Source organism: Coturnix japonica, chromosome 9 (assembly GCF_054131305.1).
Source record: "Coturnix japonica strain WE chromosome 9, WE-NBRP24, whole genome shotgun sequence".
Classification (NCBI taxonomy): Eukaryota; Metazoa; Chordata; class Aves; order Galliformes; family Phasianidae; genus Coturnix; species Coturnix japonica.
The window spans coordinates 20,991,968-21,001,238 of record NC_140671.1 but is presented as its reverse complement, the minus strand read 5'-3'; the positions used below and the strand labels follow the sequence as shown (position 1 = coordinate 21,001,238).

The following is a 9,271-nucleotide window of genomic DNA, read 5'->3' as shown; positions in this document are numbered from 1 at the left end:
GAAGTATTCTCAAGAAGGAATTGTTTAATCACAAACACCTTTCAGTCTTAATAAAACTAAATTAGATCTTCTCTAACAGATCAGCATTTTATCCACAGTTGTTATACACACAAAAAAAGAGAAAAAAGTAGATTATCGTTTTAAAATGTAGCACTGCTATTATAAAAGAAAGGCTGGATGTTCTGCTGGTACAGCTTCTCCCTCACAGTTTAGCATTAAACTGTGTCAGCATCTTCTCTAGCTTCAATGCTACCTTTAATCCTTAATTTTCCTGACATGAAGGCCATGGTTGGCTTTAGTTTACCTAAAAAGAAGACACAGAATCATCAGGAAAAGGAAAGGAACTGCAGATTGCGATATCATATAGTAGTTACTTTGCTACCAAGTTCTACTGTAAAAGCATCAGAAAAGAGGTTCAACAGATTGACTGGATGCTTTCTGAAGCTACACTCTGAAAAGTTCAATAGCTACTGAACAAAGCAGTAGATATTTTTATTATAAAATCATGGACTCACAGAGTGACTTACGTTGGAAGGGAATTTAAAGGCCATGCACTTCCAGCTACAGCTCATCCAATTCCAAGACCACAAAGAGAGGTGAGCCTGTCAGCTCATCCATCAGCAAGATGTTTCCTGCCACCAGTAGCTGCCTCAGTTCTGCCAAACCCGTTTGTTACTCACCAGTGAACATCTTCACAAAGTCGCCACTCGACATGCTCATCACAACATCAGCTGCTGCAGGAGGCTTCCCAAACCCAGCACTCCCACTGCTGGTTTTCAGGTCAAGGTACCAAGTGCCTCCTTCATCACCTGAGTGGAACAGGGAGAACCTGTGGCAGCACCACAAGGACTGATGTGCCCTGCCCTTTGCTACCCCCGCCTGCTTTTCTCTCCCATCTTCGTGCTAGACGTGCTGGAGGTGCTGTGCCAGAAGCTGCCCCGCGCTCTCTGTGCAGACAAGGTCAGCCCCAGCAGATGCCCCACAATGCCACAGTGTCAGGGGACAAGGCAGTGGCTGCTGGTGGAGCTGGAGGCAGCAGGGGTTTGGAACAGAACTACCATGCTGACCCTGTGCAGCACGGCCAGCAGGGTGACACAGCAGAAATGAAACACCAGGAAAACACACCACAGTCCCCAAAAGAGCAGCACATGCTGCTGATGCAGAAAGCATCTCCCTGTGACAACAGCAGCAGGGTAAATCCCACATGTGCTGAAGTTGGCTCTGAAAGGCAGCATCTTACAGAGCACACCCAAAGATGTCCCTGTTCCTAGACCAGTTATAAAAGACAAGTATTTACATGTGAAAATACAGACTGACTCTTGCTAGAAAAGTGAGCATTTGAGAATTTTACAAGTGATGGTCTTACCTGACAATTCAAACTGAAAGACGCCCTGCGTGGATTTCACTGTTTCTTTATTGAGTTCTCCCTGAATAACCCATAATGTTTCTGCAACAGGCCCCGCTGAAGCTGATTCTTTATTAAGCTTGGCTCCACCTGATGCCTGTGAAGCACCTAAAAGAAATAGATGGATTCTCTGTAAAATGCTGGAACACTCTATCTCACTTATCTTTCTAAGAATATATATGTTTTCAGCAGTTCTTCTGCAAAAGCTTCTAAGGTGTGAATCAATTCACTACTTTAATCAGCAACTTTGTACACTGCAGTGAATGTGCTCATTTAACATTAAGAAAGAGCATTTGCAATTTATAAGGCATGTAATGCTTAGCAGCCCCTAAAAGCCATGCAGAAGGTCAGTGTATCAGGAAATAATTATTCTACTCAGTGAATTGCTACTGTGTTGGAGATCTGGGCAGTTGGCAGTATCAGTTCCTGGCAGAAAAGTCTAAGTGCGCACTCACAAATAGTATTTTCAAGGGAACTGGGCTCTTTTCAAACTTAGCCTCTTTCTTTCCTATATTTGTTTTGGCACTCCTATAAAACATATCCAGTATTCCTATTTGCCCTCCAATAGAAACATCACTATTCTGAAAAAGTGAACCTGATGCTTTTGTAAAAAAACAACTTCTCTATTTCATCTTGTAGACATTCACATCATGTACGACTGTGAGAACTTCATGTAGGAATAGAAGCTTCTCAAGTTCTCACACTGCAAGAAAGATGTAACACTCCTGCAAAATATGCTGATTGCTTGTGATTTTTTTACAGCAATATTTACTCATAATCTTCATGCCACTTAACTCTGGTGGTAAAAAGCAAAAAGGTTGTTCAAAACAAGGTGCTGATTATGAACTGTGAAAGTTGCAGACACTAAAGTCACTTCCATAAATCAAACAGCCCAAATACAATAGATTTTGCCACATAGCTTGAATGTAGTCCAAAAGTAACTTGAAATAGAGGAGGCATTCATTATCATCACAAATAATCGACATGTACATGCAGAGGTTGCCCTTCCACGGCCTTCTGATTATGTGGCTGTCATGTCAGTTTCAGCATCCAAGAAGAAGTCAGGCATCAGGGGGTGACCTAAAGGGGAGTTGAACAATAACAGTAAGCCCAAGTAAGGGTGAACAGCACAAACAGGAATCCATTCTGAAGGCAACAGCACCTCAATTTACCAGTAAATGAACTACAGGTTGAAAGAAGACGAGGTGACATGTTTAGGTTCTGGTACATTTAAAATCAGACCCAGAAGCCTCTTACAAATTCAGTCAGAAACATCTGAAGATGAAGAAACACTATCTCACTATTTGGTAAATAGTAATACATGCGCTTATAGTGCAGGTCTATTTTCTTTTTGCTAATGGGTTTAAAAAAAAAAAAAATATATATATATATATATATATATATATATATATATATATATATTTATATAGGCATTGATTATTAGAGCCTCAGTGGACTATTATGTGCTTTCCCAGAATCCACATTCTCAAACGTGAGGCAAAGCATCTTTTGACTGAGTCAAAGGAATATATCCATATTCCCCATATGGCCTTCCTTCCTTCGCAAGCTTCTCATTTTAAAGATCTCTTTTACCTGGTGCAATTGCATAGACATCAAAATCCTTAACGCCTTCTTCTCTCAGTAGAACTTCATCAATAATGAAGTTTCCAGTGAAAGTTTTCGGCTTTGTTAAAATGCAATATGCAGCATCTGCAATTATGTCAGTTTTTCTGCACTGCTTCTCTATTCCGGATCCTCCCAGCATATCCATAGCAGCTGTATGTATGGCTGGAAAATTCAGAGGACAGGAAATTACAAGTTTAACACTAATGACATCACATACTCATCTCTTTGGCAAATGCATAAACTTTATTCTCCTCTCACATGAAAGTAAATCATGAGAAGACTAAACTGTGAAATACCATCAACCAGCGAAGAATGGTCAACCAGCAAACAATCCTCAAAGTGTAAAGATTCCCTTACTTGAAAAGTATTAAAGGAACCAAAAGAGGAATAAAGGGAAGAACTCCTTGTAATATTCATATTATTCAATGCTTCTATCAATACTTTCCACACAAAGACTTCCTCTGGCTTTATTCAGGACATGAAAAACTAACAGGACAACTATCTTTCTCAAAGTGAATGTGCATCAGCAATTAACATTTTCTGTAGCCATTACCATACTGAAAATCTCAATTTTAGACCCACAATAACTTGTGAGATAACAAAGTGACTCTAAGTTAAAGATGAGAAACCCAATAGCACAAACTCAAACTTTTCCTGGCTTATGCTCCTCTACTTTCACATTACAGCCAATTATTATTGTTCTAAATATAGCAAAACTATGGGCAAAGACTGATATGAAAAACCATCTACTGTCCTGCAATCTGCACATCCTTCCATCTATTTCATACAAAGTGCTGCTGGTTTTCCATTAATTCATACATACAGCATCTTCCACTTTGACCCTGCAGTACCTCTACTACTCATTCACACTCTTACATCCTTTTGGCAGGCTACCTCTTTCACTTTTAGTAAAATCGAGAGCTCGTAACATCTCACTATCAGCATATTTTCTTGTTTCAAGGAGCTGGATGAACCAATAGAACCATACTAGCACAGTGTCGATCTCCAGCATTGAAGCTGATCACATATATATGATGTTCTTTAAATTAAAAACTTTGTAATTGTAATGTAGATACTACAGAAGTCACCTCTCTCACTCTCTAAAGTAGTTAACTTTTGTTTTGGCAGATAAACCTTTCAAAACAACATTTTTCTTCCTAGACTGAACATTACTAACTTTTATACTTCAGAACATGAACAGTTTTCATCAAGGAAACACTGATACATACAAATTTTGAAAGCTCACTTACTGCTTCTAATGCTTTCAAGACACTGGTCTCTTTGTTCAGCAGCTACCAAACCTTCAACAGCAGCCCTGGTCCTCACTGACCCATGGACAATAAACTGGAGCTAGTATAAGATGGGCACACCAAGTTATTTTTCTGCTATGCGGCCCTTCAGTGTGCTGTGACTTGCAAGAAGGGTTGGATGGTTGTGTGAAAAAGCAATTGATTTCCCACTCAGCCCAAACTTTTTTTTTTTTTACATCTACAGAGGTACATATCTTGTCAGCTTCATCTATTTCCTGGCAATCTAACTAGCTGGGGATTCTAAATATTAACATAAATGTCCAATACTACTCAGGGATGGTGTGCAAACCAAAGTTTGAGTCATGTTGAAAGGAGCAGTGACAAGACAGGAGAAAAAGCAGAATGTGCTCAGGCTGAAGGCAAGTTTAAGTGAAAATAGGAAGGCAACAGTGAGAACTAGGAAAGAAAGCCAATACCCACACAACATCTTTGATCACAAAAAAATACACAGAAGTGCTCGGTGTTCTGAATCAGTCCTAAATAAGACCACCTGTATAGGACAAAACACAACAATTCAAAATAATCACCTGTTTTAGGCCATAAAACATTGACAGCAACTTCTCCTTTAAATTCTTCTGCCATTCCCAAGACACACATGGACATGCCATATTTAGAAATTGTGTAGGCTACAAAAAGCACACAAAAATCCCATATTTAGTAGGATACATATTTAGTCTACACATAGAATTTTACTTTTGAAGGATGTAAGTCATGGAAAAATCAACTTTCTGGGGTCAAAGCATCATCTTCCTAGAGTACAGAAACTCTCCCAGCTCCTACCACCCCCTTCAGATACAAACTGACCCTTTTACATGAGTATTGAATTGGGGAGGGAAAAAAAAAAGGAAAAAAGCACGTTGTAAATCCTTTTTGTATACTCTGAGAAGAGGATGTTGCAGAGAAGGAACATGGACTTGCAAGAGGAGTTTAACCATGTTCCAAGTGTTGAAGTTTAAAAGATAATCCACAGGTTTAAGATGAGCAACATATGTTCTAGCCCAAAGACGCAATTGGGGCCTCCTTCACTCCTCAAAGATAATTTCTATTTAAAAAGACAGCAATGAGTTTTATCGCTATCAAATCAAATGTGGAAGCATAGAGAAAAAAAGATTTTGCCTTCCTATCTCTATTGGGAATAGAAAACATGGTGTAGTATTAAGAAATCCTATGAAAAACTCTTATCTCTTACCTGCAGAACCTTCTTGGAAATATAAAGGCCACGCTAGGGGCATGAGATTTGTACTGTGTTTTATCAGAAAACAATTTTCTTTCACCTTTTCTTTCAGTGCAAAACACTCTGAGGAACCATTCCTGTCAGTCTCTTGTGAGCACTAAAAACACAATATCTGGAATTCTTGGCTGGCGCTCCTGCACACGTCATTAGTTACTCACACATTTCTCAACACATAACAGCAAAGGCAATGGATGCTACTTACCACAGTGATTTTTGAACCACGTGGGTTTCATATTCAGAGGTGGGCTGAGATTCAGGATATGAGGGTTCTTACTTTTCCGTAAGTGGGGAAGGCACGCTTTAGACCTGGAAGAGAGGAATCAAGCAAGACAGTCATCTCTTATTTTACAGAACATTTACCACTACAGCAGAGCAGTAGTTTCACTTTCACAAAGGTCCAATGGTGAGCTGAAACCCTTCCCTTGTAATCAAGTATTTAACTGATGAAAAGAACAGAAAAAAAACCTGTCCTATCTCACTTATCTCAGGAATAGCATTCATGTCTAACAGCTGGGCTGCATCCTCCAAGCTGTGCAGCAACTTCTACTAAAGCAGATATTCCAGATGTTCGGAAGCAATAGTCTCCTTGTAATAGTTCTGGAAAGGGAGTAAACCATGATGTGCTAACAAGCCAGATTACCAGTGTAGAGAATCATCTAGTCCCATATTTCTTACCTTCTGCTCACATATTTATCTCATTTTTAAAACCACATTTGAAAAATAATACAGTATATATGCGTTTAGTTATTATTACTCTCTGCACCAAGATCTCAGACAAACTGAGACAGCATTAAACATTTTGTCAAAATGGCTTTGCCTCAGCACTTACGTGAGGTAGGTTCCTCGTACGTTGACATCCATCATAAGATTGACCTTCTTGGTTTCTGTTTCCAAAGTGCCGGTCAAAGAGATGGCGCTTGCATTGTTCACCAAAATATCAATCCCTGGTTTTAAAGTAAGTCACCTCACATTAGCAGTGAAATAAGAAAAAACAGGAGTAAAGCAGGTTAGGCTGTTCTTTCCTCTTCTTCTTCATTGAATAATCTGCTTGGTAGACTCCCCTGCCCCTCAGCATACCTCCAAATGTCTTCACAGCTTTCTCCACGACGCTGATAATTTGCTCTTCTTGCCTCACATTAACGATGCATGGCAATGCCTTTCCTCCAGCTGCTTCAACTGCGTGATTAGAAAAAAGCACACTTAGAATTTGTCTCTCAGACTGCACAAACTGACTACTGAGATTTTCTCATTCAGTGAATGCATTAAAAATTACACCTTTCAAACTCTGACACTTTCACATACTGCATAATGAATAGGGATGCCACAACAAAATCCTAACACTGAGAATGTACATGGCTCACCACACATTTTAATTAACATAACATTTTTACCTTTATGCACATGTGTATTCATTAACATCAAACTTCAATACCTCACAGAATTCCTGGGAGGCAGGAGAAGCACTTGGGCTCATTCTTTTAAAGCTGAATGGGAGCTAGGAGAGTCAGAGCAGTTTCCCACTCATACGCAAGAACTAAGCAATGACACACACACACAGCTCACAGTCTGAAGCCCACCCTGATTACAACTTACTCTCTTCTGCAGCTGTGTAGATAGTCCCAGATAGTTTAGGATGGGGCTCTGCTGTCTTGGCAGCAATCACAATGTTTGCACCATCCCTGGCAGCCTTCAGAGCAATGGCTTTGCCAATTCCCCGACTCGCACCAGTGATGAAGAGCGTGCAGCCTGCTAGTTTCCTGAAGATGTGAAGGAGGTAGAGGGGAAACAAGAGGGGGAACAAAGCAAAATCTGGAACTCAGTGACATCTTGCAGTCTTTGGGGACAAAAACAATCACTGCAGTCTTAGCAAGAGGCAACTGCCTTCAACATTTTACAAGGAAATCAGACCCAAAATACAGAATAAATGGATAAAGCTACAGAAAAGCCTTTCACCACCACTGAAGACTTTTTGTACAATAATCCAAGGCTGCCCACAACAGAACTGCTGCATTCTCCAAAAGCAGAAAAGGAGTGACCTCTAAAAACAACAAAACCAACCAATTCTAACGTTTTGATACTCAGTGCAGCTCTCTGTAATTTAATTCTTTTGGCCCTCTGAACACAGAGGACCAGTAGCTCAACACGCTGTAAAGGCAAAGTCCAGGATCACAATCCCAATGCAGGGTGCCAAAGACAAGAGCCAAAAATCAGATTTTCAAAAATGACCATGATTTTCCTTAAGGCTTTCACAGTAAAACTCAGTTTGCAAGTAACTGCATTTAACCCAATAAATCCCCACAAGTCTGTCCAACCAACCAGCAGGCTGACACAGCTGTGCAAACGACTTGTGACTGAGCCCCTGTGTACAAAGGTGTCACACAGAGTGGAAGCACCAGTGAGATAAAAAGGAACTGGGAAAATTGCATGAGCATATCAGCACAGTGTGAGGAGAACCAAAGTTCACCTGCAGCTGAGACTTGCAAGGGAAGCCAGTGGCAACTTGTTTATCTGCTATAATGTGGGTAGAAAGAGCATGAACAAGGAAATAGCGTTGCTGAGTGGCATGGGTGATTCAGTGAGAGCAGACACTGGTAGTGCCTTGCTTAGGAACATGGTTTACCAGGACATGAGAAACTAGCCATAGATGAGAGGTAATCTTAGAACTTGGAAGGTTGGAAAAGACAATATAGTCCAACCTTCAACCCATCCCCACTATGGCCACTAAACCATGTCCTTCAGTGCCACATCTAAACCCTTCCTGAACATCACCAGGGATGGTGACTTCACCACTTCCCTGGGCAGCATGTTCCAATGCATCATCAATCTCAGTAGGTAAAATCAAGCCTGGTGAACCTGATTGACTTCTGTGATAGAATGAAAGGATTTGAGGCCAAAGTGATAACAGCTGACACCATTCACATTAGCAAAGCTTTCATTACCATCTCTCAAAATACTTTTGTATCCAAGTAAATACATAATAGTCTGGATGGTTGAACAGCCTAAGGGGTAAGAGAAATGTTAACTGGACAGGTTCAGGGAGTTAGAATCATGCAAGTGGGCTCCTTTTGCAGCAGGCACGGCCGCAACCAGGGCAGCCCACAGGCTGCACCGTGGGCGCTTTCTGCACTCGTACAGGATCTCATGACTACTGCTTGCAACACATGGGAACGAATAAGGTCAACGTATGTCCCCGTTCATTAGCAGCGCAGAAATAACGCCGCAGCAGTCACTCAATTCAGATTCCGCAGCACACCCACAGCCGCAGTTTGCCCTCCGGACGTGCACACAGCTCGGCCCGTGAGCAAACAGCACCGAGCGGGACTCCGGGTCCGACCCAGCCGCTCCGGGGCCACCGTGCCCGGCCACGGCCTCCACCCCGCGTCCCATCGCCCTCAAGGGGCTGCGGAGCACGCGTCTGTCCCTCTGCCCGGCCCCGGCCCCAGCTCTGCCCCGGCAGCTCCTGTGGCTCGGAGCTCACGGCCCTGCCGAAGGAAGGAGGAAAGCCCAGGTCGCCTTATCCAGTGTTGGGCAGCATGGCGGCATGGCTATGGGGAGGCTGTCGGCTCGGCATGGGACGCGCTCCCCGCTCACACCGCCCTCCACGCAGCCACGGCCTGGGGAGCTGGGCAGAGCCAGGGCCGAGCAGGGCGGGATGAGGGGCGGGTGATGGAAGTATCGGGATGAGTTCCCTGTGGG

The 9,271-nt window shown here is 42.2% G+C and overlaps 1 pseudogene across 1 annotated transcript; it reads right to left on the bottom strand.

The window, feature by feature from the left end:
- On the bottom strand, positions 1 to 8,962 carry LOC146759805 (hydroxysteroid dehydrogenase-like protein 2; annotated as a pseudogene). The gene is made up of 11 exons (XR_014932180.1): positions 8,833 to 8,962; positions 7,169 to 7,390; positions 6,653 to 6,751; positions 6,405 to 6,519; positions 5,778 to 5,881; positions 4,869 to 4,967; positions 2,999 to 3,193; positions 2,390 to 2,485; positions 1,367 to 1,513; positions 681 to 809; positions 1 to 304 (listed from the first exon to the last, which is right to left on the bottom strand). The product of XR_014932180.1 is annotated as a hydroxysteroid dehydrogenase-like protein 2 (transcript).
- Between the last annotated feature and the right edge of the window lie 309 nt (positions 8,963 to 9,271).